The sequence below is a fragment of the Metopolophium dirhodum genome, chromosome 3 (genome assembly GCF_019925205.1).
Source record: "Metopolophium dirhodum isolate CAU chromosome 3, ASM1992520v1, whole genome shotgun sequence".
In the NCBI taxonomy this organism is placed as follows: Eukaryota; Metazoa; Arthropoda; class Insecta; order Hemiptera; family Aphididae; genus Metopolophium; species Metopolophium dirhodum.
The window spans coordinates 3,535,138-3,545,355 of NC_083562.1; the positions used below are offsets into that span (position 1 = coordinate 3,535,138).

The 10,218-nt window shown below is 32.1% G+C and overlaps 1 pseudogene; it reads left to right on the forward strand.

The window, feature by feature from the left end:
- The first annotated feature begins 6,109 nt into the window (after window positions 1-6,109).
- Window positions 6,110-6,642, forward strand: LOC132940312 (tigger transposable element-derived protein 4-like; annotated as a pseudogene).
- Window positions 6,643-10,218: the final 3,576 nt, after the last annotated feature.

A 10,218-nucleotide genomic window follows, 5' to 3' on the forward strand; every position in this document is an offset into this window, starting at 1 on the left:
TAAATATCTAAACTATTCTAAATGTTTGAAATGTTGGTCATCTAATATTTCACGTGTATCAACTGTTACACGTATTTTCAAAATATATCTTATATAGGACATTTTGATTGGGTACATTGGATACGATTGATTTGACTGAAGTTTTGAAATGATTTTTTAAGATATTCCTAAGTTTGCAGTTGAATAGCAGTTAATATTTATCGGGAAAAATAAAACATAATATATATTATATTCTTCAAACAAAAGTGATTATGTTTATTTATCATGAGCCGAGTATTAAGAAGTATGAAAATTATATAATTTTTTAGCTAAGTAAATCAACACCCAAAAATTATTTTTTTTTTAAATATTATTTTTTATATCGAATTGATTTATTTAATACTGAGATTATAATATGTTGTGATTTTGCAGTGCAGAATACGCGCTAAATTGCTCGGAAAATAGTTTTTTTTAAAAAAAGAGAGCTACCTAAAGCTATCTATTTGGTTGTCATATTATACTGACAACACCGTTATATGCGTGAAACAAGATTTTGGGTCTTTACATCGGAATAACATCAAGAAAAAAACTAAAAAAGAGGTTTAAAAAAATCTAAACATAAGAAAGCAACAAGTTTGTAATTATAAGATCTATATTCTTAGACAAGTTGTTAATTTTCTCGAAACCTAACGAACAGAAAACCATGACGCCGGTGTGTAGGTATATATGAGGTCAAACATTTTTGGAATGCGAAGATTTTGACAAGAGGGCATTCCCAAAATGTACCTACGTCATATATATGTTGAAATGTTGGCAATTTAAAGAGTATAATTAACAGAGAAATTACAATTTCATATTAATCTGTTATTAAAATCTAAAACCATTGCGAATTAATATTTTCTTTTTTGATCGTTAATAATTACCATACATTCCGGCACATTATAATATTATTATAAATCTTAAATACAAAAAAGTAATGAACAAAAACGTACTCGATTGTGTTACTGGGACGACTATAGACATTATATGTGCCTATAAAGATGCTATAATTTAGTTTTCCCGACATTAATCTACTACAAAGTCGTGTCTGTCAAGTGCGAGGTGTTTAATCGCATAGATTATAGTATAGTGAAGTAATATCACTTATTTAATATTGTCCAAAAGAATGAAGGGAAAAATATGAACACTATTCAGCATTTTCGTGTTCGATTCAAATCGTTAGGTTGAAATCATTCATATTATCATCGTGTATAAAATATGACGTTAAAATAATTTAAAATCAAGCATAAAATACAGTTATTTTTAGTACCATGTGTGTTTTTGGTTAGAAGAGAAATTGGACGACTGAATGAAAAAAGTGAAAGTCCTCACGGAAAAAAGATTCAAGTTCGTGGAATTCAATTAATGACATCGAGAAATGTATTCGATGGCGTTATTAATGAAACTAAGTAAACAATATCATCGCAGCAGACGACATTATTCTCTGTTCAATTGTCGGAGAAGTGTATTGACGGGAAGACATATTATATCTTTGTATTATTATTATATTATAAACGCCGACGCACCTTTTACTACCCACCACTTGTATTGCGATTACAATTTTAAACTGTATATTTTATTCGCGAATATTATTATTGTAATAGAAATAGTTGAGATCCATACGCCTTACACGATATAGTAATACCTGCATTGTCGATTTGAGAATTTGTAAAGATAGGCAATAATATAATATTATTATAAACAATAGAAAGAGTCGAGATGGAAAAACAGGCGACGCGTAATGTCACCCGCAGACTTTGGTGAATCTGCTCTTGAAATTCGAATGTTTGAATCGCGGTTTACGTTACCATGAATAATATATATTGGAGAACCAAAATGTAGTCTCGGATTGACGTTCGTAGTTGAGATATACAAATATGTATTTGAGTATCGAAAAAATCTGAGAAAAAATAGTAAAATACCTATATCACAAAATATAATGTCTATATAGGTCTGATCGATTATGTTTTAAGACGTGAACTCAATTTTGTACATTTAACGAGAACAATAATGACATTCCGAATACCAGTATCATTGTTTTGAGCGAATTACCTCCGAACGTTTAGCATATTATACTTTACAATATTTTGTAAAATAAAGATAAGCGCCAACACATATTTTATATTATGGTTTAAGCGTTTGCAATTGGTTTTTCACGCTTTTCGGTACCTGGACGTCCTGAACATAATTATCTACTTACCTGTACTAAATTAAGTATAATATTATATAGTACAAAAGTTAAACACGAAGTTAAACAATATTAGTTTATTAATTAAGATCATTCGCCTTATTATATTATGTACCTATAAATTATAATCTATTATCTATATGTATATTATACAGGATGTCCCGCGAGGATTTCACCTATTGCGATATCTCCTGAAATAATAAATATATCATAAATCCGTTTTTTTTATTAGACTCACAGTCCACAGAGACAAGGACTATTCATGTTTTATTTTTTTATCTTATTAAATTGTTTGGTAAAAAAGATAAAAAAGTTATTTTTTTAAATTTATATTTTTGAAACAATTAATAATAGCCATTTTACAGTTTATTTTTTGAAAAAATTTTGACTTTTCAACGTTTTATTTTCATTTATCTCATGATTTTTTTAGTTTATTGGTAAAACGGCAAAAAACCTGTTTTTGTCCGGGCGGCGAGTCCCACTTTACGGCAAATGGGTTCAAAGTATAACAGAAAGACCGGACAAAAATAAAAAAAATTGATGCAACTTGAACATAATATGACAGAAATTATTTCGTTATTATATTAAGATATAATTTACGACTTAAACTCATGTCAATAAATTACCAAAAATAATATTTTGAAAATAAATATTACGTTCTAAATTAATTTACTCAAAAAAATATTGATATTTTAAAAAATTCTAAAAAGTAAACTACTGGACTTGGATAAATAATTTTACCATCAAAATTGTTCCTATTATAATTAAATCTACAAATTAGCTATTTTTTTTTATATATTATACGTGTAACGCAAGTGACTATATATAAGTTATATAATACAACAAACAATTTTAAATTATGAGTAGAATGATATATATTTCATCTGTTAGGTCTTCCTGTTACACCCTGTACATAATATATAACTTATTCTTTGTGTGCATTAAAACCACTTTAAAAAGTAGAAATATATTTACTTTTAAACACTAGTTCTATAAAGAATATCACGAAACAACAATGGAGAATTCAGACTTTTATGATAATAGACAGCGCACGCATTGTCAATTCGAATGAAAATAAATTATAAATGTATTATTATTATTATTATTATTGTATACATCAGTTGTATAGAAATAACGAAATTCCTAGCTGATAAAATACAAACAGCATTACGTCGAATAAAATGATATAACTTCACAACACTATCCAAGCGTCTAGTGTCTCGGTATGAGTATTCGAAATATTAAAAACATGTCTGCGGCACGAGCTACATTTTTTTTTTTAAATTTACAACTTCACAATTTTTTACGATATGGACAGAATTTATTGTGGACATTTTATAGTGACGTATTCAATATTCCAAATTCTTCGATTGCAACTCGATGGTTTATTTGTTACAACAGACTCGCATATTAGAGCATATATTATTGTACTTCGCCTTGATAACAATTAAATGCATTTTTTCGAACATCTTTAATATTATATTTTTTAATAAATATTTAGTTTATTACATATTATATGGTCATGTTCAACTCGACGATGATGCGTTTCAAGTTCTGACTGGTATGTTCTCGTGTCTATCTATATTATTTTGTTCTACGTGATGTTGTATATAATGTTATTCAAACGTTTCGACACACGGAGGTTCGCAAACTTTTTACACCTACACGTCATATCAACAACAATATAATGAGTTAATAAGTCAAACGTTTCTAGCGTTTGGTGTGATTTGGATATTATGGTTTTCATTCGACGTGCTTGGAGTAGTGCTTCGGCGCGAGCAGTCTGGGGTGGAGATAACATAATATCAATAGCGCATCACGATAATTATTGTTATCTGCAGATCGCGCGCTAAATATGAAAGATTCAAAACTATATTGGAGAACAATAACGGTACCCGAAAACGATCTGAATGTGAGCGCATTTGTCCGTTAATATAATATATAGAAAGGTGCGAATTGCGTCGTATTCGCATATTTATTTGTCGGCTCTTTGACGCGTATTACCATATTTGCCTCACCAAAAAACTTGTACATAATAATCGTGTAAACGCCGACGCCACCGTGTCAGGGCACGCGCACTTGCTAATGATATTAAGTGACCCGGACACGGTGTATAATGATTTATTTACAGAACATTTTTGCTTCACATCGGCTGCAACCACCTCATATTCCTTGTGATATTATCGTATTCAAATCGGGCAGGAGGGCTGTTGTTTTGACAAATACGTTAAAAGGTACCGACCTGCGCATTACTAGGATTGCGTCGTGTCTGACGGAATATAATTACACACATTATATTATGTATTATATTATATGGTGCGCGGTCATCACGACTATATAGTACCTATAGAAATCGCACGTCATACTGCAGGCCGCAACGGCGAGAAGAGTTTCAGAAGGTAAGTATACAATTAGATTTAAAAAAAAAAAATTGTTAAAATTGTACGCGAGCGTCTGTGTGTATATGGCGTGTCACGAAGACAGGTTTTTTTTTATTATTATACATACCTATCTGTAATATTATAGTCATATTAATATTATAGTCATATATAGGTATCGTACTACATATTAATATTATATGTTTAAAATCTCGGAAAGACTTATAGAGATATTATTTATTCATTTTCACTTCAAGTATGATGTATAGGTATATGTACCTATAGGTACCTACATATAAATATATAATATATATATAGCAAATAAAATATCTTCCATTTACGTGTCTGACAAACTAAACTGGCGTACGAATTTTTTACCCGCTCTATTGTATAATATAATATACAGAGACACAGAGGGAACCCCCATTTTTCTCGAAAAATGAATTTATTCGAATTCTAATCTTCTCCATATTGCAGTAATCATTCTTAAGATATTAAACACCATTTAACGAGCTTCTTGTGACCTACTATAAGGATAGATAGCCCTTAAAAACGGTCTTACAAATATATAAATCAATTAATGTGATATTGAATATATTATTATAGTGTTACAGAGATTTTTTACAAATTATATACTGTTGATGGATTAATACTAATTTTTAACTACTCAATTTTTAATTTTTAAAATGCTCGAAGCCCCCCCCCCCCCTAATATCTTCCCAACCCATTATATCATGGTCATATTATTATATTGATACGCACGGTTAAATAACTCAAAAACTAGGTACTCGCTCGAATTTCGATACATTAACATTTTAAAAAAGTTATCCGATGAAAATTTCACAGGAAAAAAGAATATGATTCTTATTTGAAAATCAAAAGTCTGTATCGCGCCAAATCAAATTTATTAACTGGTGCACATATCTCTACTAATAATCGAAAACATTATCCTTATTAAGCATACATACTTACCTATACTTAAAAGTTCCAAAAATCAGAATTTCGATAAATTCATTATTAATGCGAAAAATAAGAGTCTGCGTGCTCGGCAAATCACCCTGTATGTTATAATAATATTTTATGATATTTTATGCTATAATATACAGTTTATATCTTTCGTACGGTATACTGCTCATATTATATGTTGTACAGTATAGAAATCGCTTCGACGAGAATTGGTATTAGACATTATAACGGCTCAGAACGATCGAAACTCTCTGGGTCGGGGGCACGAATCCATAATATAATAATAATATGCAGATCGTACATTAAAATGAATTATAATATACGTTTACAGTAGGAGTATAATATGTATACGGTTATTACGAGATACCGGGTACGACGGACGAAATACACCTATCGGTTACCACGCGAGCAAATCATTATCTCTTTTCACTGTGCAGATATGGGTATATTGTGTATTATTGTGTGTAGGTATATTCTATGTATAAACACGTTTCGGCGCGTTGAGGTGTTTTCGAGTACGATTGCGATTAGCGTGTCATTATTGTGAAAACTTCCGATCATGTCGCGTCGTCAGATCACGTTGGACGAAAAAATCGGTATAATCGGACGGTCGGAAAACGGCGAGGAAAGCGGCGCGGCGGCGCGATCGCTAAGGAATTCAACACCTCGTCGCCGACGATTTCGACCATATGGAGCAGAAGGGATTCGTTGAAAACGATGATGGAGACCGCGTCGCTTCGGGCGAAACACCTGCGCACTGCCCAGCACAAGGACCTCGAAGAAGCCGCGCTGGCGTGGTTCAAAAAACAACGATTGGCGAACGTGCCCATTAGCGGTCCCCTGTTGAAAGCCAAGACCGAACAGCTGGCCGAAGCGATGAAGATGGAGGATTTCAAGTGCTCTGCGTCTTGGATTCTGAGCTTCCGCCAACGGCACAACATCGGCTTCGGAAAGATGGCCGGCGAGTCGACAGCGATGTGTTCCAAGTGTCACGACGACGTTTGGCCATCCGGAACGAGTTACAGCGAATCCGATGGAGAAAGTTTCGTACTTCTCGATTTGGACGGAAGTAGCGTGATTCTCGACTCGTGATAATTCAAAGCGAACAAGTGGAGCCAGATGATGCGATTCCGTCGAGCCCGGTGATGATTTTGAAACTGTACCTATCATATACATCCGAACTCCGAAGATTAGACTACAGGTGCTAAAAAAGCGTTGATTTTATTAGAACCTTCATTCGACACTATAAAATACATTCCACGAAGTAAATTTCCATCAAGGATTCTTTTCGGGAAATTAAATTCAAGTGATTCAATTATATTGTGTTGTGTTTTACTGTATTTTGACGAGAGGTGCGTATAATAATAGCAATAAACCACGGTTGTAACTCAAGTCGAAACCTTCTGTTTTGTTGGTATTTTCCCGTAGTTTTCCATTTACGTCGAGTCTAACCGGTCACAACAAGCTTTCGATCGAATCGCATACGACGAGTGAACATGACGAACTACGTTGGTTACGAAAACTCGCCGGCCCCTGGTGGAACTCGTCGCAACCGATTTCTCTATATTATTATTATTATTATTATTGTAATTATTCCGAACCATTCGTCTGAAAGTCTTTTTAAACTTTTTTTATTGTTCGATCATCGATACGACGTCGTGTAGAGGTTTCAACGCGTATTGCATTTAATATTATAGTCCTCGTGTGATATTACGCCATGGATTCATATTATAAAAAATACACAAAAACGTCTGGAGCGATAAACGATATAATTTTATTATATTATACATATTACATACTATTATTGTATTATCATTATTAATATTTTTCGTGTACATATTACATTGTTGGCTGTTGCGCGCACACTTGTTGCAGGACTCTGCGCGTGGAGTGCCCATACCTGCACATTATGTTTATTGCTTGCTATATACATATATAGACCTATGTAGACTATATTATAACATATGACAGCACGCGTATAATATATAATATTGCGTCAAAGAAAGAAAGAACGAACGAAATTACCGAATTCCGAGCGACTCGTAGTTTATTGTATCGAGAGCGCGCATTATTCTTTCTTGCGTATTGTCTTAGGTTTAATTCGATTTATGCAATACGCGTTATTATTGGCCGGTGCGGGGAAAAAAAATAGAAATAAACATAATATAAAACGTCGTGTATTCGGACGCCCGCGAAAACCAATCGAACGCATAACAGTATATGTACCTATATAATATTATATTATATAGGTAATAATATTGTTATCATGATCGAGTTGCGCAACCGAAATATTCACGTGTCATTCGTGTGCGGATAGTTACGGCCAACACATGCAACATAATACTTACAGGTGCACTGCTCCATATATTATATTATATACATAGGTATAGATAGGTAGGTAGGTATATATTATTATTATGCGTGTAACGAAACGGCATTAATACGATCTGTTTACGTAAGTCAAAGGCTCACGAGAATTCGTTCAATTAAAAGGACGTGTATAATATATATATATATATACATAGGAGGTACCTTATAAACACAATATAATATATTATTAGGTATAGAGATTTGCGCTGCTGTGGATTACGTGTCCCGCCGATAATTGCGTTTCGATACACGTCTGTGGGTGTTTCAGAAAATAAAAAAATAATAATAATAACAATAATAGTAATAATAAAATAAACGTGCGGAGTACAGTGTTCATTATTGCCAGTTATGGTGACCGTGGTATAATAATTATGTAACCCGAGCTGACGCCGGCACACCCCACGATGGAGATAGCTCACTGCGGATATCGATGGCTTACGGAATATCGAATATATAGGTACCAGCTATATACCGGACACTAGGTATATACCTATACCTATACGTATAGGGTATTTGATTTTATAGATTTTCGGTCGAAAAAATATATTATATGGGTGATAATAATATGGTCATTGGTGCGCGTGAACATCAAATGGAAAAACGAGCGAGAACATCTAGGTCACAGGAATCGGAAATATTAGATACTACATATAGATACGTCATGTTTATAAGTATTGAGCTTGGCGTTTATGTAATTATTGATAGTACGGTTGTGTCATAATATAATATTATGTGACATGATATCATATTATACCTGGATATTGGACTCCTCTGCGCTGTACACTAACGAGGACCAAATGATATATATTTTTTATAATATCTGATTGAGACTATAATATTATAGTTAGTATAATATCATTATAGCTGAAATAGTTAAATAGCTGTTTTCCATGGCACGGCCGTAACCCTTGAAATGAGTACACTGAAACGAGGGTCCTTCGTATGTGGCTGTTGCACGATTTACACATTTAATTGATTACCTGTATGAATAGGATGTTTAATAGTTGGGTACGTGTGTAAAAGTTAATGTGGAACAAAACTCAAAATACAAAATGCTAATTTACCGTACAAAACTGCACTTATTGCATAGAATTAGGAGATTACCTAATAACAGGTAATAGCTGGTAATAATAATAATATTGATGTTATGTAAGTGTATGACTGTACGAGATTAGAAATTAGAATATATACCCACGTCGTTAATATTATTCACGTTTTTTACAGATTGACACGATTTACTCAATTTAACCGATTTTTTTTTTTAAATTGTTATTTACTTTTGAGAATAATAATTAATAAATAAATTATATATTATATGTGCAATATACCTAGCGTTAAAAACATAATATATAATAATATTATATTATGTTATTCGAATTCAGTAGCGTATATGTAGGGGGGGGGGGAGAAATTTAAACCCCATCCAAAAATAAAAGAGTATGTGTGCAGAAATTTTATAAACCCTGTAATAAACTATTACCTACTTAAATTATAATTTTCAAAATATTAGGTCTAATTATAAGATATTTATAGGCATTTGAAATTTTCTAATTTTTTTTTAGTTGGGATTGACTTGTAAGTTATTAACAGTTAGTCATATTATTTGAAATGATATTAAAATAATAAATTTTTGCTATAATATAATATGGTACGTTTTAAGAAAAAATTAATTCAACCTACCTTATGACTAATAGAAAAATAACTTATTAATATTATCATAAATATAAAATAAAATACACTTGAAAATATTTTCTGAAAGAATATTACGGTCTTCGTTCCGAATCATTTTTCATATGGAATGATTTATCATTGAACTCAAATTTAACAAATCCATTGCAGTGAACTCAACTTCGAGGTATATTCGAAATACCTACTATTATACAGCAGAACGACCTTTTGATTTCATAATCCAAAGCATAATAATTATCTTCAGAATTTAAATATATATTTGAATTTTGAACGAGTAGTTAGTATAATTTTGAAGTCTAGATGAGAGGAGTGGAGTTTCACGGGGAAGGTACCTACTATGCAAAATGTCGGTCTACTACTCCACTTATCTAAACTTTAAATATTTATAAGTTATAACCAGTTAATTCCCTACCGATGGTACTCATCGTTTGAAATTGAATTTTAGATTCTGGGTGGAGTGATGAATGATGTGTGTAGGTGTGTGTGTGTGTGAAGATACTCTTTCTAATAGAAAAATGCTCAGATTATCAACCCTTATAGGCAGGTTTCTGGTACCAAAACGGATCTAGTTTGTACTTTGATTACATTTGTTACATATACTACTTTTTT